The sequence below is a fragment of the Rutilus rutilus genome (assembly GCF_951802725.1).
Source record: "Rutilus rutilus genome assembly, chromosome: 14".
In the NCBI taxonomy this organism is placed as follows: domain Eukaryota; kingdom Metazoa; phylum Chordata; class Actinopteri; order Cypriniformes; family Leuciscidae; genus Rutilus; species Rutilus rutilus.
In genome coordinates, this window is record NC_140219.1 from 17255086 (window position 1) to 17281774 (window position 26689).

A 26689-nucleotide genomic window follows, 5' to 3' on the forward strand; every position below is an offset into this window, starting at 1 on the left:
ACTTATCTAAAACAGAGGTAAGACACACCCAAATTTAGGTTGGTCAAGCAGCATTTTTGCTGTCCTAGACGGAAATTCATTTCTTGTCTTTGCGAGTTAAGGACACTTGAATTAGTGCCAAATATTAGTCGTCACTCGACACGTACACGAATCGGTTTGATCTACTTGGGAAAACAATTTCAGAATCAGTCAGAATAAAATGAAATGTTTACAATTTATTATGTCAGGTAAATGTATCATGCCAGTTTCATAATCAGTTCAAAGATAATAAATAAAAAAAAACATCAAATGCTCTGTAATAAAGAGAAAAGATGCGAACCTGACATTAGAAAATACATGATGCTGAGTGTCATTCCCACACTACGCATCACGAGCTAATTTGAACTACAAATCGCCCTGAGCCTCTTGTTGCTTTTCTTTTCTTTCACATGAAAACATTTGCTAACAATGGGAATTTGCATACAGAGTTTACACCTTTTGGGAGCAGAATTCCATTTGCCTGGAAGACACACCCTCCTTTGTGTGCAAGTTATCTCTAAACTCTTAAAAACTTTATTACTTTTTGGTTTACTTCTTTGGGAATGAGACATTTGTACCACAGAGTCGCACAGAGACATTTCAAATGATACCAAACATGTATAATACTGTATGATAATTATTCACATTAAACCATATCGATTTTTGGGGTGAATATCTGGTGATCTCAGCGTGAGAGAGAGACAACATGGGGGAGGTGATTGACTCGAGGATGCTAGTTTCTCAAGAGAGAGTCAAATGTTAATTTCGAGAAAGGTCCTTTGTCTTCTCGGGGAGTGGTCGTTCCTCAACCAGACTTTCTCAGTTCTTACAGTCAACTGGCAGAAGATGGTTAGATGATGACTTAGCTGGCTGGTAACACTGTGTTCTCTGTGCAGGTGAAGGACTGGCACGGGAGGCTGGTGAACAGGCGAACAGAAGATCTAGGCAGACGAAGATGAACGGATCAGGTAATATAGGTAAGTACTAAGGTGAGTAATCGGATAGAGTCTGTGGGGCTTGTCATAGACGAGACCAGACAATGAGGTGAAGAGAATGACAGTACAAATAGGGTGTGCTGATGATCAGAAATCTGGTGATAGTGAATGAGTGGGCGGAGTGTGGTAATCTGGTGTTGATGGCTGGAGTGATGGTGTTGCTGAATCCGTGACAAGTATAGGTCATTTAAGTGGAAGGTAACACACCGCCTTTTACAATTAGAGATCTATAATGTCATGCCATGTTTAATTCACAAAGAGAGGCCTGGTAAATACCCCTCATTATCATCTCCATTCATGTTTCATAAGGCATCAATGATGATGTAGAAACACATATAATTATCTCATCAGCACCTCATGATTTGGTGTTAATGAATAATTTTTGTTCCAAAATTAAAATGTGTGAATTATTTATTGGCAAGATAAGTGAGGGTGGAAAAATCACTCACATTGTTTAGATGTTCTTGATACAGACACAATTTGAGAGGTTTGAAAAGGGGCAAAAAAGGAGAAAAATACTACAATAAATGGAAGGATAAGTAAGAGTCTTTCTAAGTAAAATTATTAAACTAAAAAAAAACTTTCATGAAATGTAATCAAACTGATAACCCAATCCAAGATCCCGAACAAATGTCTCCAACGAGCATTTTTTGTGTGTGAACAAAACACACACAACTGCCATTCAAATAAGTGCAGTTAAAGGATTGTTCCTGATAATTTACTCACCCCCACGTCATCCAAGGTTTTCATGTCATTCTTTCTTCAGTCGAAAAGAAATTACGGTTTTTGAGGAAAACATTCCAGGATTTTTCTCCATATAGTGGACTTCAACAAGGACCAACAGGCTGAAGGTCCAGATTGCAGTTTAAATGCAGCTTCAAAGGGCTCTACACGATCCCAGACGAGGAATAAGGGTCTTATATAGCGAAATGATTGAAAGGTCAAGCGTGACTTAGGCGGAAGTACAGACCTAGTGTTTACAAAGAGAACGTGCAAACACTAAGTCAAACGCCCTTTATAAAATAAAAAAATAAATAAAAGGTAAAACAACGTTGTCGGATGATTTTGAAGTTGGAGGAGAAAATGAGCTGAGAAATTAGTTTTTCGCCTATACCCTACATTTTCTGCCTACGTCAGGTTACCGCCTGACCTTTCCAACGTGATTACGTAATGCGTGAAGTCGTGGATGTGCAAGACGAGCATTTGCGGTTAAAAAGTACATATATTTATTTTAGTTTTATTTAGTGTCTGATCGTTTCACTAGATAAGACCCTTATTCCTTGGCTGGGATTGTGTAGAGCCCTTTGAAGCTGCATTGAAACTGCAATTTGGACCTTCAACCCATTGAAGTCCACTATATGGAGAAAAATCCTGGAATGTTTTCCTCAGAAACCTTAGTTTCTTTTTGACTGAAGAAATAAAGACATGAAAATCTTGGATGACATGGGGGTGAGTAAATTATCAGAACATTCTGAAGTAAACTACTCCTTTAAAGATCTGGGCCCGGTTCCCCAAAACGTTCTTATCGCTAAGTAGTTCTTAACCTATTCCTTAACCTCTCTCTTAAAGTCCCTGTAAAGTCAAAATTAAGTATGTGTTCTGAGTTTGTCACACCACAGAAAAAGGTGTTATTAGCCACCCAGCCAAATTTGAATGATAAAAAAAGCCGGCAAGTCCATAAAATAAGCTATCAAAATCTTGAAAAAATGAGCAGTAGTCTCTGATCCAATAGGGGTTCAGCGAAAAATCGGCAGCTGGCAGCAGGAAGTAGCTGCCACTGGCAGTTGACGTCAGCTGCCGCTAATAACCGGAAGTCGGAGGTGGATGCCGCTTTTAGCAAGGCAAATAAATTATTATATCAATGTAATTTCAGTACTTATTTACAGTTTTTTTCAATCGCTAACAAGCGCTTACCCATACTTCAGATACTTTTTCTAAACTCTTAACACAGACTCACACCTACAAAACACAATTGGCCAAATGGTTAATTGTCTTCTCAAAAACACATTTAGTTAAATATATACTAACTCTTCATTTCAAAACAGAACACATGTTTCTCTGCACACACTAACTTTACCAAAACACTGGAAATCTGACTCAAAATGAAAATTTTCTGTCAAAGAATAACACTTGTTTTCACTTCACAAGGTACATGCACTCAATCAAAGTACACCAGGTTTCAAAATACTGGCTATTGTTGACATTACTAAAACTGCATAGACTTTTATGTTTCAGTTTTACAGGTATTTGCATGCAAAATATGCAATCCACCGTTTTTACACTAAATTTCTTGGTTGGGAACTGTCCACATGTACAGTACTGTTCACATTCATAAGCATTCCAGTAAAAAGCAAATCATTTTTTATTCCTTTACTGTTTACTACAGGAGGTACAGTAGAAACACGGATTGATAGAACAGAAAAAGTTTTACAGTATTGCTTACAGTGAACAAAATATCCATGAAACACACAAGATCATTCTGAACAAAAAAACACACCCACAAAACCCCCCACAAAATTACTGTATCTAATCTCTGCGATCTTTAGGGTTAAGCCACATGTTTTCATCAAGATCACATCTGATATCATCCAAGGTGATGCACCTGGGATAAAACTGCTTGGTATGTCGGATCCACCCTTGGAGCCAGCATCCATGGCTTCAAGGAGGGACATCTGGTCATGTGGCTGATGGTCATAAACCTTCCACCTTCACATTACATTTTGTCCAGGTTGACGCCATTTGGCCAGATTGAATCCTGCCTCATCTATGTATATGAATTCATGAGGGGCATGGCTGGCCTCCAATTCCATAACTCTCAAAACAAAGTTTATGTAAATCATGTCATTACTGTATACTATACTGTAACCTATTACTGTGTAGGTTACCTACTTGCAAAGTGCAAAGCTTATAGAACTGGACATTGAATTGAATATACAGTACACTGTAAAAAATGATCGTAATTTTAACGGTAAAAGACTGTTACAGTTTTTTACGATTGCTATGACAGATTTTTCAATACTTTTAACAATTTTCCAAAACTCTTAACACAGTTAGCACTACATCCGTCTGTGTAAGCTATACTATTAACACATTTCTTGTTGCTTTAACACAAAATGCATACAATTAACACAAATTTAAAATGCTTGAACTTCTTTTACACACAAGCTCAAACAAGACCAAAACAATGGATTTTTACTGCCAAATTTACCAATGCTTTAATACTGTATGTCAGAACAGATAACACCATGTTCTAAACCTAACCTTACAGGCTAAAGTCAAGGTAAACAGCTGCTTATATTGTGAACTGAAACACAAATATATCCCCTGTATTTTATTCCATTGCTACTGAGAAACAGCTGATTGAAGTTATGCAAATATGGGACAATGTGGCATTCCACCATTCCCGTGCAGTCACAGCCTGGTTTGACGCCCATCAGAGGATGATGTCCATTTTCCTTGCCCCTTACTTCCCTTTCCTCAACCCCATTGAGGAGTTTTCTCAGCCTGGAGATGAAAGGTTTTTGACCATCGTCCACAGGACCAAATGTCCCTCCTGTAGGCAAAAGATGCTGCATACCAAGACATCACAGCTGAACACTACCAGGATAAGGCAAGCCAGAAGATTCTTCCCAAGATGCCTTGCCAGGGAAGATATCAGGTGTGATGTGGATGAGAACGTGGACAAACGCAGAAGACCGCGCAGATTAGAAGATGGCTTTTTCTGTTTGTATATTTTGTATTTTCACATACAGTAATACTGTAAATGGCAGCTATATTGCATATTTTTGTTATCTTGCAGAAATGTCCTGTTGCAAATAAAGCCGTTACTGCAGCAATTCTGTCTCTGCCTTCTTTTTTTCATAAACCATACATTCTATAAAGCTACTCTAAGAAGGGGCATTTATTTTGTTGTATTGAATTTCTGCTGCAAAAAACAACAACAAAATGCATGCATTTACATTACAAACAAAACAAAAATGTAGAGAGACTTAGAAAAAAAAAAAAAACTGCAGTGCAAAACACAATCTATGATCAATACAATATACTGTCTGCTGTATAAGGGCACACCTGACACATGTAAAATAATGCAGTTTCTGTAATTTCAGCTGATGATAGTGTTTTTTTGTCATTGTGTTATGATTGACTAAATGTTCCTGTTGGAAGAGAACATGTGTTAGTGTTTTGAATAATTATTTGATTTTGAAACATGTTTGCAGTGTTTTGTTAGACGTAGTGTATTGTGTTAGTGTATTATTGTATTTTGAAAATTAGTTTTGGAGTTTAGTTTACAATGTGTGATTTTGAGCATGAAATTAACCGTTTTGCCAATTGTGTGTTTTAGGTGTGTTGGTGCGTTAAGAGTTTAGGAAACTTGTTAAATGTATTGAAAAAACTGTCATAGCGATTATAAAAAACTGTAATTGGTTGACAGAAAGTTTCCGTACTATATACGGTAAATAACTGTGATAGATCTAACGGTACATTTAATGTAATTTTACTGTAACATACCGTTACATTTACAGTTTTTGAAAGTGAAAAAACAACTCATTGTATCATTTACAGTGAAAAAACGTAAATTGACATTCCCACAATTCCCTGTGACACTTCACATTTGATGTATTTTTGTTGAAATAACTATGTTTGTTTCTTCATAGTTTTCTTCGTTTTTTCTAATCAGTTATGTACATTAGGGGTTTATGTTTCATTTAATGTTGTTAAATTAATGTTTATTGCATTTTTAAAATTTCATGTGTTACCATGATGGTGTTTAATGTTTGTGTGAATGACACTGTGCAGCTTCTATATATATTAGTATTAACTCTCTTGTGGAAGAACTGCTTATGTTGAGCTTTTATTGATCATGTGACTCTCATCACTGCTGTGATTGGTGGTTATCAGTGTACAAAACAGATATTACAGTTTTTTACGATTGCTATGACAGATTTTTCAATACTTTTAACAATTTTCCAAAACTCTTAACACAGTTAGCACTACATCCGCCTGTGTAAGCTATACTATTAACACATTTCTTGTTGCTTTAACACAAAATGCATACAATTAACACAAATTTAAAATGCTTGAACTTCTTTTACACACAAGCTCAAACAAGACCAAAACAATGGATTTTTACTGCCAAATTTACCAATGCTTTAACACTGTATGTCAGAACAGATAACACCATGTTCTAAACCTAACCTTACAGGCTAAAGTCAAGGTAAACCGCTGTTTATATTGTGAACTGAAACACAAATATATCCCCTGTATTTTATTATATTCTTACTGAGAAACAGCTGATTGAATTATGCAAATAATTAGAAGATCTTTTTTTTTTTTTTTATTATTCTTCTGGTGCTTTTTCTGTTCGTATATTTTGTATTTTCACATTATTCCATTGCTAGTGAGAAACAGCTGATTAAAGTTATGCAAATATGGGACAATGTGACATTCCACCATTCCCGTCTAGTCACAGCCTGGTTTGACGCCCATCAGAGGATGATGTCCATTTCCCTTGCCCCTTACTTCCCTTTCCTCAAACCCATTGAGGAGTTTCCTCAGCCTGGAGATGAAAGGTTTTTGACCATAGTCCACAGGACCAAATGTCCCTCCTGTATGCAAAAGATGCTGCATACAAGACATCACAGCTGAATACTGCCAGGGGTGGATAAGGCATGTTACTGTAAAAGATTCATCCCAAGATGCCTTGCCAGGGAAGATATCAGGTGTGATGTGGATGAGAACATGTGGACAAATGCAGAAGACCGGGCAGATTAGAAGATGGCCTTTTCTGTTTGTATATTTTGTATTTTCACATACAGTAATACTGTAAATGGCAGCTATATTGCATATTTTTGTTATCTTGCAGAAATGTCCTGTTGCAAATAAAGCCGTTACAGCAGTAATTCTGTCTCTGTCTTCTTTTTTTCATAAACCATACATTCCATAAAGCTACTCTAAGAAGGGTCATTTATTTTGTTGTATTGAATTTCTGCTGCAAAAAAAACAACAAAATGCATTTACATTACAAACAAAACAAATATGTAGAGAGACTTCAAAAGGAACTGCAGTGCAAAACACAATCTATGATCAATACAATATCTATAGATATAATAGATATAGTATAATATATATATAGAATAATATGTCTGTTGTATAAGGGCAGACCTGACACATATAAAATAATGCAGTTTCTGTAATTCCATCTGATGTTAGTGTTTTTTATGACATTGTGCTATGATTGACTAAATGTTCCTGGTGGAAGAGAACATGTGTTAATGTTTTGGTAGACATGGTGTATTGTGTTAGTGTATTATTGTATTTTGAAAATTAGTTTTGCAGTTTAGTTTATAATGTGTGATTTTGAGCATGAAATTAACCGTTTTGCCAATTGTGTGTTTTAGGTGTGTTGGTGCGTTAAGAGTTTAGGAAACTTGTTAAATGTATTGAAAAATCTGTCATAGCGATTGTAAAAAACTGTAATACTTCAATAGGACGGTAAATTAACATTATATCATATTCATATTACCGAAATCCAATGTTAAATATACAGTTTTTTTCCGTAAAAACAACGGGAAGAAATTACCATTTTTTTTACAGTATTTTTCCGTTTTTTAACAGAAATTTTCTGGCACCCCTGCTGCCAGAAAATTACCGTTTTTTTACGTTTTTTTTTTTTACAGTGCACACTATACCTGGACATATTGTCGTTGTAGCTCCTTGACTCTCACTGATATATTGTTTTTGAACTGATATCATTGCAGAAGCAGAGGTTTTTATAAACTTTCATATTGTGAAATATTAGTACAATTTGAAATAACTGATTTCTGTTTAAAAATATGTATGTCATGTAATAAATTGTGTAAAATGTCATTTATTCCTGTGATGAAAAGCTGAATTTTCAGCATCATTACTCCAGGAAGATGCATATGGACTCGAAAAGCTTGTTTCTTCATGACATTGTTCAAAAGCAACACATTTTGCTAGCAATCAAAATCACATTTTGCTAAAATCATGAAATTTACAAAAATGGTAAAAGTTAATGTAAATGGTAAATAAATAAATGCAGTCCATACTGTAGCCTATCTAAGGTTTGGAATATTGTTTTTGCTATTGTGGGATGTTGTGTGTTAACATTTGTAAATACTACAAAAACAATCCATCATTTTGTTGGGAGGTATAGCTTGTCTGTTAAGAAAATGTAAGCATTATGGAAATGTGTTCACTGACTGCATATTGTGTGAAAACGACAAGAAATGTGTGAATGGTATGGCCACAAAAGACCGATGCTGTGCTAATTGTGTTTAGAGTTTTGAAAATGTGAACACTGGCTGGACAAACGCTTGTTAGCGACTGAAAAAAACTGTAAATAAAATACTTAAATTTGTAATTATTTTGTAATTGATTTAAAAAGGTTTATCAAATATAAATGAAGTAACGAAGATCATAGACATAGTACAAAAAACAAACATTAAGCTACACTTGAAATTATGAATTTGTACGTGTATAAATATAATTTGTGTACATGTTTGTCAAATAATGAAATATATATACATACATGAATGCCTATATATTGTATATTTATTAAACGTACATAAACATTAAACAAATAATGAAAGTCCTGTCAAAAAAAAAAAAAAAAAAAAATTCTCAATGACCTTTATTTAAAAATCATATTTTGCTATCATTTAAGTTATTTTACATTTGTAGTATTTCAATACATTCTTGTCTTTGTTTTATAAAACAGCTGTAACTTTTGAAACAGGCTTGATATTTGTTGTTCTGAAATCAGAATGATCAACAATTCTGAACCAAATGGTAAAGTTTGTAGAAAAACTAAGTTGGCTTGAAAAAGCCTAGCCAGAAAGTTTGAAAACGTTTTACAATGTTCTAGCATGGTTTAACATGATTTACAATGTTTCTAGCATGGTTTAACATGATTTACAATGTTTCTAGTGTTAGAGGATAACAGCTTAAAGACCCAGGACCAGATATGATGAAAGAAGACCAGGAGTCGTGAGGTTCAATCAAATAAATAAAAATGTACTAATAGTTTAATCGGTAGAGCCAGGCATCAAAGTCTCATGGGGGTCGCAGGCCAGAGACTCTACTGTACACAAAATCTCACATCAGTTATACCATTTCCAAGGGCATGATTGACATCAGTACATACAGGTTGGCTACTTCTCATTGGCAAAAGAACAAAGTTAAAACAATTCTACACTTATGGATAGATAGGAGGGTAAGTCGACATTGTCATCCGAGTCCAAGATGGTCCGGTGATGACCTCGGAGGTCGTAGAAGGGCGTCTTGGGGTCAGCTGTTGCTGTCAGAGCATAAACAATATCTGCAATATGAATAAGTTACGACGATCAAAGTTCAAAGCAAAGGGAGGCGTATCTCTTTTTTTTTATACAGAAATCACTTTAAGGATTACAACAAACAACTGGTGGGGACTACACAAGCTTCCTCCTGGGCTAGTGACATCACTAACCTTAACACACACACACCTGAAAAACAAAATTCATTGGGATCAGCCTGATGTCTTTTGATGACAATTATTATGGATGTTGGGTTATCCGTAAAATAAATGTTGTTATGGGAAAACAAAACCACCGTAATAACTTACCATTAGCATGAATACACTGCAGTCCACAGATCCCAACTGAGCTGGAACACCCTGAAAAAAAAAAAAATCTAAATGAAAAAACTAACATTTTATTTATACACTAAAGATAGCAAAGAAATCAAAATTGTTGTAACATGAAATCAATACCTTATTTTTAATAAGCTTCCAAGATCCCGGATCCATCTTTATAGCAATTGAGCTTAAAAAGAAGGGAAAAAAGTTAGTTATTTTATACACACGACACGAGAGAGAGAAAGAGAGAGATGAACTCCGTGTTGAACCACTTAGCCATGTTGCAGCAGGTATAGACAGTAGCATACCTGAACTAGGGAGCAGGCGTAATTTATTTTTTAAATGCCACTGTCTATGCCCATCTAAAGCCAGAGAACAAAGTGTTGAACTGAACCACTGGACTAATATGTAAAACTTTGAAGCCCGGCTTCACAGATAGGTTTAGATTATGCCAGGATTAGGCCTTAGTGCAATTAGGACTTTCATAAATGCCTTAGAAAAAACATTACTGTTGTCAATCTTAAAAGAAACAATGGCACTGATATTTTAAGATACGCAAGTGTAATTTGCTTTCAGTTAAACATGCATTTTAGTCTGGGACCAGTTTGAGCCTTGTCTGTGAAACTGGGGATGAAAGTTATATGGAAAAAGTGAACAGTTCCAGTATATTTTGAATAGATATATATAAAATAATTTATATATATATATATATATATATATATATGTTCTGGTCTCATCTGGTGATTGGGTCCCATCCAAAACATGATCAAACTAAGAAAATAAACAGACACTGAAATGTCAAATTTTCGATACAATCTAGAATTTGTATAAAAAAATTAAAAGATAAAAAAACAGAATGCCTTTTTCCTGCTTTGATCAAGACAGGATATAATACATTTGAACATTATGTTTCTTATGTAAAAACATACCAGTGAGATTGGTTGGTTTTGCAACTGGAAATCTAGGGTTTCCTTCCTGGCACCGTATGTTTGTCCGTCCCCAGCAATCTGTGTCAGGCTGTGGTGAACTTGGTGAAACTACAAAAAAACAGAAGTTTAGAATATGGTGAAGTAATGTTGATTAAAATGGTGTTTTGTATTAAAACATAGATCATTTGGGATATTTTGTTAGCATTGCACGTGTACCATCAAGGCTGAGCTTGTCAATTCCAATAAATCAGCATGAGATTTATTCTAATCAATAGATTAAGTTAACATGTTAACAAACGCTAATATTTAATGATAATGGTAACGTAGTATTTTAAGTTAATGATAGCCCCTCACAAACCAGGAGCACACGGTGCACAAGTTGCGTTTCTACAAATGATTAAATTAACCAATTCAACTTAAGTAGTCACAGATACACTGTCTCTAACATAAAAAGTTAAACTCCAACGTACAGAGCAACAATTATTTATTACAGTTTTTTTCAATCGCTAACAAGCGCTTACCCATACTTCAGATAATTTTTCTAAACTCTTAACACAGACTTACACCTACAAAACACAATTGGCCAAATTGATCATTTTCTTCTCAAAAACACATTTTGTTAAATATATACTAACTCTCCATTTCAAAACAGAACACATGTTTCTCTGCACACACTAACTTTACCAAAACACTGGAAATCTGACTCAAAATGAAATTATTCTTTCAAAGAATAACACTTGTTTTCACTTCACAAGGTACATGCACTCAATCAAAGTACACCAGGTTTCAAAATACTGGCTATTGTTGACATTAGAAAAACGGCATAGACTTTTATGTTTCAGGTAACATGCAATCCACCTTTTACACTAAATTTCTTGGTTGGGACCTGCATGTCCACATGTACAGTAATGTTCACATTCAAACGCATTCTAGTAAAAAGCAAATCAGTTATTTTTTTCTTTATTGTTTACTAAAGGAGGTACAGTAGAAACACAGTATAATAGAACAGAAAAATTTTACAGTATTGCAATGCTTACAGTGAACAAAATGCTTACAAAAACAAAATTTTCTTCTGAAAAGAAAAGAAAAAACAGCCAAAAGCCCAGATAAAAAGGGGGGAACTAAAAATAGCACAAAATTAATTTATCTAATCCCTGCGATCTTCAGGGTTAGGCCACATGTTTTCGTCAACATCACATCTAATATTATCCAAGGCGATGCACCTTTGTATGTCGGATCCACCCTTGGCAATCTTGAACTGTGATGTCCCTGCAGCCAGCATCCATGGCTTCAAGGAGGGACATCTGGTCATGTGGCTGATGGTCATAAACCTTCCACCTCCATGCAGAAAAGAACTCCTCTATGGGGTTGAGGAAAGGTGAATAGGGTGGAAGGAAGAGACTTACCAGTCTTGGGTGGACTTCAAACCATGCTGTTATTGCTTGCGAATGATGGAAAGCAACATTGTCCCAGGTAACTACAAAGGTCCTCATGTTTTTACCCTCCTGATCCTGCTCTGGTACCAGGCGCTGGTGGAGATCATTGAGAAAGGCAAGGAGGCGCTCGGTATTATAGGGTCCAACCTGACATCTCTGAAGGAGTAATCCTGCATTTGCCATTGCTGCACACATGGTAATGTTTGCCCCTCTCTGTCCTGGCACATCAACTGTGGCCCTTTTTCCAATTATATTTCGTCCACGTCGACGCCTTTTGGACAGATTGAATCCTGCCTCATCTATGTAAATGAATTCATGAGGGGCCTGGTTGGCCTCCAATTCCATAACTCTCTGAAACAAGGTTTATGTATATCAAGTCATTACTGTATACCATACTGTACTGCAACCTATTACTGTGTAGGTTACCTACTTGCAATGTGCAAAGCTAATACAGTAATACTGGACATTGAATTGAATATACACTATACCTGGACATATTGTCGTCGTAGCTCCTTGACTCTCTCACTGTTCCTCTCAAAGGGAACAGTGTAGAGCTGCTTCATCCGCACTCTGTGTTTGGACAAAGTCCGTGTAATGGTTGTGAGGCTGATGCTTTCTATATTGCCAAATATCTCATGGTCCTCCACAATTCTAGTTTTAATTTCATGCAGTTTTATTGCATTATTTGCAACAACCATTTCCACAATGGCAAGCTCTTGATCATTATTGAGGAGCTTTCCTCTTCCCCCAGAGGGTGGAAGACGTTGCATTCTTTAGAGGAAAAAAAAAATTCAACATATGCATTACTGTATGACCTTATTGACATGTCAAGTGAGAATAGAAACAGTCCATGTAAAATGCACTACTTACCTGTTGGTTTGTTGAAAGATGCGAATAATGGAGGCAACGGTTGACCGCCTCAAATTGGGTTGCACTCTTTCACCAGCCTCTCTTAGTGAGAGACCGTGGTTGATTACGTGGTCAATGATAGTGGCACGAATTTCATCACTGACTACTGTTCTTGCAGCCCTTGGAATGCCACCACCACGCATCCTTACACCTCTACCTTGCCCTCTCCTTGGGCCTGCTCCTCTTCCTGCACCTGCACCTCCTTCTGCATCTCTCACTGGACCTGCACCTCTCATTGCTCCTCTCACTGCTCCTCTCACTGCACCTCCTTCTGCATCTCTCACTGCACCTGCACCTCTCATTGCTCCTCTCACTGCTCCTCTCACTGCACCTCCTTCTGCATCTCTCACTGCACCTGCACCTCTCATTGCTCCTCTCACTGCTCCTCTCACTGCACCTCCTTCTGCATCTCTCACTGCACCTGCACCTCTCATTGCTCCTCTCACTGCACCTCCTTCTGCATCTCTCACTGCACCTGCACCTCTCATTGCTCCTCTCACTGCTCCTCTCACTGCACCTCTCACTGCACCTCCTTCTGCATCTCTCACTGGACCTGCACCTCTCACTGCTCCTCTCACTGCACCTCCTTCTGCATCTCTCACTGCACCTGCACCTCTCATTGCTCCTCTCACTGCTCCTCTCACTGCACCTCTCACTGCACCTCCTTCTGCATCTCTCACTGGGCCTGCTCTTCTCCCTGGGCCCCTTGCTCTTGCTCTTCCTCTTCCTCTTCCTTGTCCAGACATTACAGTGTTTGTCTTTTTCTGTTTCTGTTTCCAAAAACATCACTCCTAAAAGTCCTCCTTTTATAGTAATAGAAAAAAATAACCCCTGCCACTGAGTCTAAGCCAGACTGGAACCAGCTGTGGTTGTCCCAATTTACCCAACATAAATCAGCTGTATGTCAATTATTCAATTGTTTGTTTATTATCAGCTGAGATATATTGTTTTTGAACTGATATCATTGCAGAAGCAGAGGTTTTTTATACTGTATCTAAGGTTTGGAATATTGTTTTTGCTATTGTGGGATGTTGTGTGTTAACATTCGTAAATACTACAAAAACAATCCATAATTTTGTTGGGAGGTATAGCTTGTCTGTTAAGAAAATGTAAGCATTTTGGAAATGTGTTCACTGACTGCATATTGTGTGAAAACGACATGAAATGTGTGAATGGTATGGCCACAAAAGACTGATGTTGTGCTAACTGTGTTTAGAGTTTTGGAAATGTGACAACTGTTTGGACAAACGCTTGTTAGCGACTGAAAAAAACTGTAATCTGATAATATACGAACTTACCGAGCAAAATACCGCCGCCATTACTGAAGATTCGCCGGCGCCACCATTGGCTGCTGTCGCTTGACTTCCAGGTAAATGTGATTGGTTGCTACTACGTTGGACGATACTGATTGGCTGCCACGAAATAGCAGGTCCCTCCTAATATGGCAGGGCTTCCGGCTGTCAACGGCAGCTACTTCCTGCTGCCAGCTGCCGATCTTTCGCTGAACCCCCTCTCCTCTGATCTCAAACGATGGGGGCGTGTCCACTGGCTGCGCTGAAACCACGCCCACTCGCGGGAAAGCTGCCGTGGCCCGTCGCCACACTCAACTGTCACCGCTACAGCCGGAATGGATGCTCCTAGGTTTTACAAAGCCATACATGTTCGAGCCTGGACTACCTACTATAATTATAACATAAGCATACAAGGCAACTTACACTCATTGGTGGGCTCGCACTGCCGACGATGGCACCAGTTGTCGGCGCGACGGGAGGATGAAGGCCGAGGCGGGAGATAGTCGGCTCGGCCCCATTCACCAGTAACAGCGGGTTATCAGTGAATCCCAGTTGTCTCCGACGAAAGTTTATAAAACTATCCCGTGTAAAATGATCACTACAGAGGCGGGTTTTGGCGGTGATCCTCAGCTGTCCATCAAGGTGGCTCTTCACAAAATTAATCCACTTCTTCTTGATCGTTTTTCAGAAATTTAAATAAGGACACCGATCTGTTTTGTACGTGATCGCATCCAGATAGTACGCATTTCCGTGACGAAGGCATAGCTAGCTAGTAAACTGTAAGCTGTAGTAACTAATAGTCCTGAGTGACAGTGACTCGCGATCGGCAAACTGATGTGAATGAATGTGCTATATTGTTAGGGGAGGGGCAGCGTCAGGGGCTCCAGTGCGTCATCAAGTAGGGGCGTGTCCAGGAGCTCAGGGGCTTCAGTGCGTCATCGAGCCCCCGTTTTAGCCCCGCCCAAAAAATATCTTAGCGTTGTTTGAGCTCAAGACACTAGTCGCCGCCACTGTGCAGCAGTCTTTAGAAATCAGTGCAGCGCAGTACAAGTCAAACTATGGTATGTTGACAATGTTGTGGCTCAACAATGATTTTATGTTATGGACATTTTAAGACTAATAATAAAATATGTTCGCAATGGATACAGGCCTATTTATGAAGTTGACTTTATTTGGTATCAGAACTAATATGGTGGTTATTAGCCTAGGCTATTTCGTAAATTGGCAATCACTTTTGATAATTAAAATCTGGCAAACAATTTGGCTCTAAATGGCTAAGATCTATAAATGGGTAAGCATGGTGGTGTCCAGTAAGCGACCAACTATGGCAGCGATCCAACGTGTCCTTGTACTGAATCAAAGACGGCGCCGGCCGCGGAGCCGTTTAGTCCATGTCAATTTGTTTATTCGGCAAAACTTAAGCCCTTTTGACATTTTGCCTGACGTCCTGCCAGGACCTTGGTGTGCCTGATCCTGAGGCAGCCATCTTCCTTGCTATGTCGCTCCATAGCTCTTTTTTGTTGCTGTTGCACAAGTTATTCCGAAAGCTGGAAAACAGTGTCACTTTGTGCAAGCTCACCTCGTCCAGCAAAACTTCAAGTTCCTCTGACGAGAAGCTTGGTGCCCTTTTTTTACGTTGCTTCCCCACCATATTCTGTATCTAACTCTCTCTCTCTGTTCATTGTAGATAGGTTGCTTTTTATTGAAAACATTAACCAATGGCAATTAAACGCATTAAACAGAAGTAACTGCAGCTGCTTGCCAGTCAATTCTGATTGTAAAGTACCTTACCATTAATATAAAAGTGTATTACATCATTTTTAGAAGTCGTTAAACCCATGTCAAGAAGCGGCACAAGTGGCACAACGGGATAAGGAGGGTGGATGATTAGCGAGGGATACCTGGTTCGTCTACCCGTCACAACATATCGTGTGAACGTATTACTGACAATTTGATAATTTAATTAATAGTCTATATTTTACTGATAACTTAAACTATGTTAAAATAAATGTTACTGGAATAATTTGAGGAATGTTTCATTTGCATAGAACGTGTTGTCTTTCTTGGAAAATCGATTTCTGAGCAATCGATGCCAACTAATTCAGCACCTTCACTTGGGACAGCGCCTTTGTAACGTCGAACGTAAGAGGCAGCCTGTTAAGAAGCTTCCTAAGGGACACTTCGGGGAACACACTTAGGAACATAAACAACTTTGGTAAGATATATCTTTCGAGTCTTCTTAGCGCGCTAAGAGTGAGCGTTATCGGGGAACCGGGCCCAGTTCTTTTCAACTCCCATCCCTTAACTCACTAACAAATCAAAGGGAAAATGTATCCACTGATTTCAATATTGCCAATTTATTTAAACCAGTAATAGTACAAACACTATAACTAGACTTCTATATACAGTTTTAATTAGAAAGCTGCCTCCATGGCACTCACTGTTTAATAAGAGCATGATGTCATAATCACACGTCTCTCCGGGGAAAAACACCTACAGTGGCAAATGGAGGTGATGGTCAGTGCTCTTTCTTCCTCAGTCCTGTCCATGTTAAATTAGACTACTCACTCTTTTCTCAAATGTGTGAGAAAAACGTGTGATTGTGAGCTGAATTGAATTAATTTGCAAGTGTAAAAAAAAAAAATCAATCAAATACAATAACAGGTGCTGATTATTAGCCAGCATGAATCCAAAAGGAGCTCAGATTCACATTTTGGCAAGACTACAATTTATAGACAAGACTATAAGATTTATCACTAACATAGTTGCATTGCACTAAGACTTTTTGCGTATCTAGTTATGCATTCATTATAATAACTGCACAGTTTATGAAATGTATTAGGTTATAGTACTAATTCATCTTACTTTTCGCAATTGCCTACATTGTTAGGCCTAAAACAACCAAATACAAAAACAGGTCCTGATTATTAGCTACAGCATGTAACCAAAAGGAGCTCAGATTCACGTTTGTAGACTATTGCTTTTCTCAACACACTGTAAAAAGTGAACAGTTGGATCAACTTAAAAAAATTACTTCAATTGGTAACACCTAAAGAAATTAAGTTTTCTCAACTTAAATAATCACGTTTTATCGTGAAAAACGTGATAATTTAAGTTGAGAAAACTTAATTTCTTTAGGTGTTACCAATTGAAGTAATTTTTTTAAGTTGATCCAACTGTTCACTTTTTACAGTGCATTTGTTTTTAATTCTAAAGTTTTACGACAATTTGAGTAGACAACATGTAGTTCTGTTTTCTTCAGAAGTGTTTATTGATGTCTGATCTGTCTTATATGGTGAGGGCTGAGAAAACAGAAATCCTGTATGAGTCAGGCCTTTCATCTTTCACTAACAAGGTTAACCAAAACCCACAAACACTCACGCTTTTCAGAACCGTTAAGTGGAAAAAGCCCACCACAGCTGCTCTGTTCTTCAGTGGACCAATCTCTTGTGCCGTGTCGGTCATTGTTAGCACCGTGAAGGAACCAAGGTTGCTGCACCTTCTATACATTTAGCACTGAACAATTACTTTCAATCTCACAATATCACACAATCTCCTCCGGTTTCATCAATGGTCAGGCCACAAGTGAGTGACAACTCACTTCATAATACATCATGAATCCAATCTCCAAAATTACTTCTGTCTGTTGCCATAGAATTAAACATCAATTGAATGTCTGAATGAATGTAAGGAAATAATGAAATAATGTTTTTATCAATTGCAGATCATTTTCACCCTACCCAGGCTCTCGCTTCTGGCTTCTGCAAAAATGTACCTATATGTAGATTTCACTGCAGTTTCCAGCTGAAATGAACACTTGAGGCAGTAAAACACCAACATTTTTGTTCCTTTTCACACAAATTATAATTACAGGGCAGACTGACTGAGCACTTGAGATGCTGAGCGCTCAGGCACGAGTCGACTTAAGTACGACAAAAGAGCTCAAAGCTTAGAAGTTAAGTAAAATGGCATGGCTGCTTCGGCAAATGCGTTTTACCTCACATTTGCTTCAGTTAGGTTTAGTGTACGTTATTTTCAAACGCGACAGAGCATTAACCTTTTAGTGCCATTTCATTTCCGAACTGCCATTATACGTGCATTAACCAACATAATAAAATGTTGCCACAGTCACGTTTAATTGTTTTAGAGAAAAATGAACACATTATTTAGTGCCAGTCTTGGACATTTCACATGGAAACTGCCATGACACCAGCAACAAGCAATGCAATATCTTTTTTTTGCAAAAATTTACCCACAGGCACTTTTTTTTCATGACACTATAATAAACCTGCATATGCAAATTATTTTAATTTCACATTCTAAAGAGTTATAATAGGCCTACTTTCTGCCAGGTTTATGTTCAGAAAATCTGGAAGCCCTTTACAGTGGGTTTGTGTTTCTCCCCAGTTTCATGCCTCATGTCTGCCAGCAAGAGGAGGCTTAATGTATTATTCTCACACCTGTCCCTCATTTGCCACATTAGTCATAACTCTGCAACAGGGATAATTGGTATTCATGAATGTGCTTGCTGGAAGTTATTCATTACTGAGATACATTGACGTGAATTAAAAGTAAATGAACAAAAGGACATGGAATTAAGGGATAAATGGGACCTTTGGTCAGCCGCTTTATATGGTGCGTGTCCTTCTCTATTAACATCTCTGACCTTTTTCTCTATCAAATGCATATTGGATTTTATGGATTTATGAAAGTGGATGTGAAGGAGCCACCGCAGAGGTATCTGTCCTTCAGTCTAGAATAGCGTATTTCTTTCAAAGAGAAGAGAAACAAGACGTTAAATCAACCTCTACACTGTAAAAAAGAAAAAGTTAGTTCAACTTAAATTTTCAAGGCAACCGACTGCACAGAATTTTTGAGTTGAAGATATCAACTTATTTTTTTAAGTGTTAAAGAACTACAATTATTAAGTTGCGTAAGCTAAGTTTTTCAAGTTCTGACAACTAAGTTTTTTTAATTCAAGTTACTGGAACTTTCAAGTCTGTAAAAGCTTACTATTTTGAGTTCAGGTGATGTTGGCTGTTTATTGATGAAGGTGTGATCATCATATAGTGGCCTGAATCATCTTTTTCAGTGTCTAATGCTTTGATTATTGGGGTTATGTGTTTTTTTATAAAACATTTTTTATTATAGTAGCTGTGTGACTTGACAGCATTAGATCCAACAGTTAATCAAATAATATAAAGCATTTTAAAAACATTTAGTGCATTAAACATTTTCTTCTACATTATTACTTAGACATCAAGAATCAGTGTATGACTCTCAACAATGGTGACAATCAATGAAATGCTTCATGCTGCAGTGCATGCTGGGTACCACCAATCAAAACTCACCCTTATCTCCCAGCATGCATTGCGGCATTAATAAATTATGCATCTGGATTTTTTGTAGCTTTTGTCACCATTGTTGAGATTCATATGCTGTTTCTTGATGTCTGTGTGAGTCTAAGTAATGCTATAGATGAACGGTTTTTGAGCACTAACTACTTTATTTTATTTTTTTTTTGATAAACACTGCTAGATTTCATGCTGTAAAAAAATGGCTTCTGTTATGAATAAAACAATATAAAAATAAACAGCCAACATCACCTGATACCTTTTTGTTTTCTCTTGGCTTTTTTGCTGTAACAAATGTGTTTTATAAACACACAATTATAGCAGCCAGAGAATATGTTTTATTAAAGAGTCAAGGGTCAAGAGCCCAACTAAAGCAAACGCTAACCACCATCATGGTGACTTTAAAATACAACTATTGATTTCATTAAAACAGAAAATTAAAAAAAGTCAGTCTGGTTAGTAATAAGTGAAGCTGGTAATGCTGTTTGTGGAGTTGTTTAATCCTCCTCTGCTGAGACATTTAATGTCTTCTTTTCTCTTCAGTTGATTTCATCTAAGGCTGTCTTAAGTCAGTTGTAGTTCTTGACTTCACTCTAACTGGGTGTCAACTACAACTTCAAAATAAAATCAACTCAATTTATAAAATAAGATGAACTTTTCCTCAGAAACGTCTGAAAGTGAGTTCTAGTGGCTTACAGCAGATAGTTCAAGTTCCAACTAGCAATTTTATTGTCAGTGAATGCAAAAATCTTAGTAAGGTGAACAATTTTGAGTTGTCGTTTTTACAGTGTATGACTAGGGTCTAAATTTGATTGTTAAATCTCAACAGTGCAGGGATACATGAAATCCTAATAATTACGACTGATCTGATTAACCCTTGATACCTTCCACTGACAAACTGAATTCCCTCTATTCAGTTTAAATGAGAAATGTGACTCAGCAGTTTCAGCTGACTGGCAAAACCTGTTAATCTCAGATAAATGCGGGTAAGACACGCATATATTGTTACCCTGGTGTTCAAGTATAATACAGTAGTGTATTTTGTTACAGATTCCAAGGAAACACTGGTTTGGCTATCAATATATTTTAAATAGAGACAGCATATTTGGTTGGCATTAAACTTCCTTAACTGGACAGAATAAGGAACAAGGATGGGGTTTATAACCAAACATCTATCTACTTAAACTCTCACACGCACATAAACAAATATAAACAAACAGGTGGTATATTCTTTAAAAGAATATATTTATATTCTTTTAGGCTCATCTCCTAACAACTCAGGAGCAGTTGGAGCACGACAGGCACCAGTAACATTTTCTAAACAAGCCTGCTGTTGTCAAGCTGAAATGCTGGGTACATTTTATTAAAGTCACTTACATTCAGAACATGTCCCAGACTGTTTTGCAACTGTCTGTATTTGTGACTTACTCTTCGTGTCAGATTCTGTTCCTCTTTTTAAAAAATTGCTGGTATGTCACAAAGTTCTTCCAGCAGTAACCACACCATTTCAGCATGCGACGGTGTCGTGTGACAAACGTCGCTCTAGATACAATGGAAGGATCCTTATAAACAGCATAAGTATGCCCTGGTCTCGTGTCTCGTTGTCCCTGTATGAACCACATGGGAGATGGTGTCGTATGGAAGTATGTGCCCCTGCTGGAATGCATTTCCAGACTCTAGATAAAGTATCATGTGACTGCAGAAGGTGACTGTCATAAATCAAACTGGAATGGTACATGGGACATACTGTACACACATTTACACACAAAAGTGAAGGGCATAAAAATTGGGAGTGGAACGCAGCCTGGGTCCCTGGTTTTGTCATGTGATTCCCTTGTCCTCATGGTTGTTCTGGTCATGTGTCCTGTTTTCTCATTGGTTCATTCATTGGTTGATTATTTACAGGTGTTCCTTGTTAGTCATTAGTCTCTGTGTATAAATAGCCCTCATGTTACCATTGTCTCTTGTCTAGCTTTGTAGCTGGTACTACTGTTTGGCGAGTTTTTGTCCATGGTCCAGTTTGTTTCATGTTCATTCTCAAGCCAAGTGTTTGTTTATTTTTGTATTTGTTCAAGATTTGTTGATAAAAATTGTACTTGGGTTCTCAATACGCTCGCCTCAGTGGACTCTCATTACATGTTTTTTTTAATTCTTTAAATCGTTTAAGTTTTAAGCAAATAATAATATTTTCATAATGGACTTTCATAATTTAAGATCAAAAGTCTGCCTAGAAAAGAAATAAAACATATTAATTATATGACCAAAAAGCATATTTAAAAGTAGCAAAGGACCTTCATATAAAAGAAACACAAATATTCATATAAAAAGAAAATGGTGAAATGTTACTTTGAATAAATCCCTTTGGGACACAAAAATGTCAAAATTTGAAGAAACACCCATTTCCTGGATGACTCTATGTAATCACTCATGATTCAGCTTCTGTTAAGGGTATGAGTATGTTAAGTCAGCAATGCTTTATTGGTTTGGCCAAACAAAGATAAATGTTAATATCCATTGCCAAGCCAAACTTTCATCAGTTGATACAGTTCATCTACTTTTTGCAGCACGTGTCCATGTCTCTTGAGTTTGAGATTTCAGTCCATGGCAGTTTAATTCCAATCATGGTGCATTAGTCATCCATCTGCCACTTCAGACTCACTCTGTCACCAATCCGTTAACCCTGCCAAAAATTCCACAGTGTTGGCACTGTATATTAATATGAATCCATATCTCTATTCAATCAAGCATGACTAGACTAAGGAGGACAAAAAAATTAAAAGATCAATTGAAATAATATCGACCGCCATTTTGAACATTGGGGAGCTCTGTATTCAACAAGCAATTTTCTCAATCAATCCACTCCATGAGTTCTGTACCAAAGGAGCTCTGATTCATCTAACAAGGTCTCCTTTTCATCAGCTCTCCTTTGTTAAATAAGGGAGAAGTGGCTTTATTGCTCACATTATACTAATACATATGGACCAGGATGTGTTTTTTTTATTCATTAAGCTCCTCACAGGTCTGTACAAATGACATTAGTGAGGGCTTCTTACCTTGCTCATGCTGTGCTTGTGTAATAGTGCGCTTTGATAGGGTGCTGTTGAGATAAGACAGAATTCCTGTAGATAATGGCAGGCCACAGAGGTAACAGACCACTTGTGCCGACTGCCTGGGTTCTTCTGCTGATGATGATATCAGCTATGCTGCTGGGAAAAGGTTATTTCCATCTGCTCAAAGTACATGAGCTACGCCCGCTCCCTCTCTCGCTCTCTCTGGAGGCAATACATGTTTTGTCAGATTGGATTCAGAGCAAAGAACAGAACATATGCAAACAAATGCCCCATTTATTTACTAATCATAAAGTGAGTGACTGATCAATGAGGATGACAAAGAGCTCAGATAAATGAGCTTACAGAATCTTAGAATCTCATCATGCAAAAATGTATTCATGTTTTATATTTGGGATCTCTGAAAGCTGGAAGATTTTTTGTTTTGTCTGTTTTTGAAAGATTCTTATGCCCATCAAGGCTGCATTTGTTTGACAGAAAAAATTACATTTGGTCTGTTTTAATATATTTTACAATCTAAATTATTTCTGTGATGGCAAAGCTGAAATATCAGTGTCACATGATCCTTTAGAAATCATTATAATATGCTGGTTGCTGCTCAAGAAACATTTCGTATTATTATCAACGTTGAGAACCGGTAATATTTTTGTGAAAAAACATTTTTTAGGATTATTTGACAAATACAAATAAATAAAAAACAGCATTTTAGCTCTTATGACACTTTTTATACATTTAATGCGCCCTTGGTAAATAATTATAAACTTTATTTTATATAGCACCTTTAAAAGCAGCTTCTCAAAGCTCAAAGTACACAAGATAAACAATTAATTAATAAATAATTCAATAAACATAAAATAAAAGAGCAAACATCAGCAAGCAAATGCTAGTTTAAAGAAATGTGCCTTAAGTGCATTTATTAAATCTCATACAAAACAATAAAGGAGAGTTAAACAATCAAGAGAAAGGGTATGTATTGTCTGGAAAAACCATGTGGTTATTCCCTATTTGGCTGGAGTATCTGAGAAGTTTAGAAGGGTTTTCTCTAAGCATAACATTCCCATGTATTTTAAACCGATGACTACATTAGGACAATGTTTGGTCCATCCAAAGGACCAAAGAAAGGTGAAGAAAGCAAAGATCTGTATATAGAGGAAACCAAACCCCTTTTTTGATGCATGACCTAGCATAGACAGGCAAGTTCTATGGGGCAGGACTAAGGCAGTCTCCACTTAAAGCAAAATAAATACAGCACCATGATCATGAGGTAAGGATTCTGGACAGAGGTGGTTTGAAAGAGGTGTAAAGGTATGAATCATATCAAGTTATAATCAGTTTCAATAAGATAAGAAAAAAAATCTAATAAAAGCCTACTTCAATGTTGTTATGAGTATATTTTGAGCTAATGGCACAGTGAAAAAAGAACCTGAGAGAAACACTAAAGTCATTATACAAAAAAAATTGTAATGTCCTCCCATCAAATGTTCGCCTCATAGATGTTGTGATGTCTGTCTACTTTAGTATCTGGAGCCAAAGCAACCTGATTAACAAGGTAAACTGCTCCCAGAGGCATAGAGAGTACCAACCCTAACTACTTCTGCATTCCCCTGAACACACACAGAGCAGTGAACATTTCAGTGAAAGAGGCCTTGGAATGCAGCACATGTAACTTCAGTGATTTCATGCATGGGAGGATCTCATGTAGCTTTGATAAAAAACAACTGTCACATTGACTCAAACGTGCTTCAAACGGTTGAAACACAAGAACAAGAGGAAGCACAACAAAAAAAGCAATTGTTGGCTAATGGTTAGAGAGTCGGACTTCAACCTAAAGGTGGCAGGTTCGATCCTCAATACTGACAGGAAAATGTCTTCCACCCTCAACACCCTGAGCAAGGCACCTAACCCCCAATCGCTCCCCGGGTGCCGCAGCAAAAATGGCTGTCCAATGTGTGTGTGTTCACTACTCACTGCTCCTAATGTGCGTGCACTAACATGGATAGGTTAAATGCAAAGGATGAATTCTGAGTATGGGTCAATTCACTTAAAACTAAAATTTAAAGAATATTTTGATTTGGTCTGGTTTTGAGGAATCAATCTTTAGGGACAACACCAAGTAATAATGATTTGAGATTTTGATTCATCCAAGTGAGTCAAATATTTTTAATCTGACGCATATACTAGCTCAAGGGTAATCTGTTCAGTTGCCCTTTTGCAGGCTAGATTTGTCTTTTGGTGTGTTATGATTGAATCATTTGACTCAACTGAATGATTCATTTAACCAATTCATTAAAAAAAAACTCTTAAAAAAAGTTGTTTGTTTAGAAATCATTCAATACGAGACTAAAAATCATTCAATAGAAGACAATTATTCATTTCCTCTAAAGATTCATTCAAAAACACCACTATGCACTCAAAAAAATGGTTTTGTGGCACTGTTCTTTTTACCCCAATATTTTTTTGTTAAAGTAACACATTTACCACCAAAACACTATTGTATTGCGTTTAATTAAATTAAAGCTACAATATGCAAGAATTTTTTGCCGCTAGAGGGCGCTACATTCCAAACAACAACAACAACGGCGTAGCTTGATGACGATGTGAAGGAGCGTGGAATCATGTTCATGGATGAGGCTAAGTTCTTTTTTTATAATGACATGCTTTTTGTGGCGAGGGGGGCGTGGTTCAGCGCGGTCTGTAATGGGAGAGAGAAGAGACGAGCAAGTAGGTCAAGTGCAAATGACGAACACCTGTGTCTTACTGCAGTGATCCGCGTGGAGAGACCGCTTTTAAGCCGCGCGCTGGAACGAGAGAGAGACTGAAGAGAAAGTTGGACGCAGAGAAAGAAAACCGATGGATCCGAGCTCTCATTTTTGAACTGTTTTGTGCCGTCGCGGTTGCCACGGTGAATGCGCGTTGTGCACGACTTTTGTTTGTTTTGCTTTATTTTAATAAAGTACGAGTCCCAGTCACGCCGACCCGTCTTCTTCCTTCCTGACTCTTAAACCTCATCACACTTTTATTTCATTAAAATGAATTAACCGCAAGAAAAGTAAGGTTTAATACTAAATTGGTTATCATAGATGTGACTGTACTGTATCAGTTTTCTTACTGAAAAGATCAATGATGCCATTGAAAAGGGGGAATATGGTATCGGTGTATTCTTAGACCTTTCAAAGGCCTTTGATACCATCGACTTCACCATACTACTGTATAAATTGCACCATTATGGAATTAGAGGCCAACCACTGAATTGGTTCAAGAGCTACTTACACCTGAGGCAACAATATGTAATTATACACGAACAGACATCAGAAAACAAACACATTAAATATGGTGTTCCACAAGGATCCATATTAGGTCCTCTCCTCTTTATTATTTACATTAATGATCTGGAAAATTCCTCAAAGACCATAAAGTAATCTTTGCAGATGACACTAACTTGTTCCTATCACACAAAAATGAATTTGAACTTCAACAACTACTCAACAAAGAGCTTCAGAATGTGGATAATTGGTTCAAAGTAAATAAACTATCCATAAATACCAGTAAAACCAACTACATAATATTCTGTCCAAATAAAAAACAACCTAATTTTGAGGATCCAAATTTCCAGATCAAAATAAAGGGAGAGGAACTAAAGAGAGTGAAGATGACTAAATTCTTGGGTGTCTTCATAGATGAACACCTAAACTTTAAACACCATATTGAATACCTTGTCAAAAAGCTATCCAAATATGTTGGTCTGTTCTTTAAGCTTAGACACCTGCTTCCCCACGCAATACTATACTTACTCTTTACAAAACCCTCTTTGAACTCCATTTAAACTACTGCAATATTATATGGTGCAATACTTATCCCACTCACCTAAAAAAATGAGAAATTCTACAAAAAACAAAATCATTCGCAACATATCATGGTCTGATTTCAATGCTCCAACTCGTTCTATTTTCTCTAGGTACGGTATTTTAAGACTTACTGAATATAATATATTTCACAATGCATGTACTATGTATCAGGTGGTCTTTGGCTTGAATAACAGTCTATGTGAGCTTG

At 37.2% G+C, this 26689-nt stretch overlaps 1 long non-coding RNA gene across 2 annotated transcripts; it reads right to left on the minus strand.

Moving 5' to 3' along the window:
- Positions 1-9029: 9029 nt before the first annotated feature.
- LOC311303703 lies at positions 9030-15827 on the minus strand. 2 transcript variants are annotated; one of them, XR_014629805.1, is made up of 5 exons: positions 14221-15827; positions 10578-10685; positions 9784-9835; positions 9637-9687; positions 9030-9517 (listed from the first exon to the last, which is right to left on the minus strand). It is a non-coding gene; the product is annotated as an uncharacterized lncRNA (long non-coding RNA). The 2 variants fall into 2 exon arrangements; XR_014629806.1 differs by having other exon boundaries at positions 9030-9687.
- Between the last annotated feature and the right edge of the window lie 10862 nt (positions 15828-26689).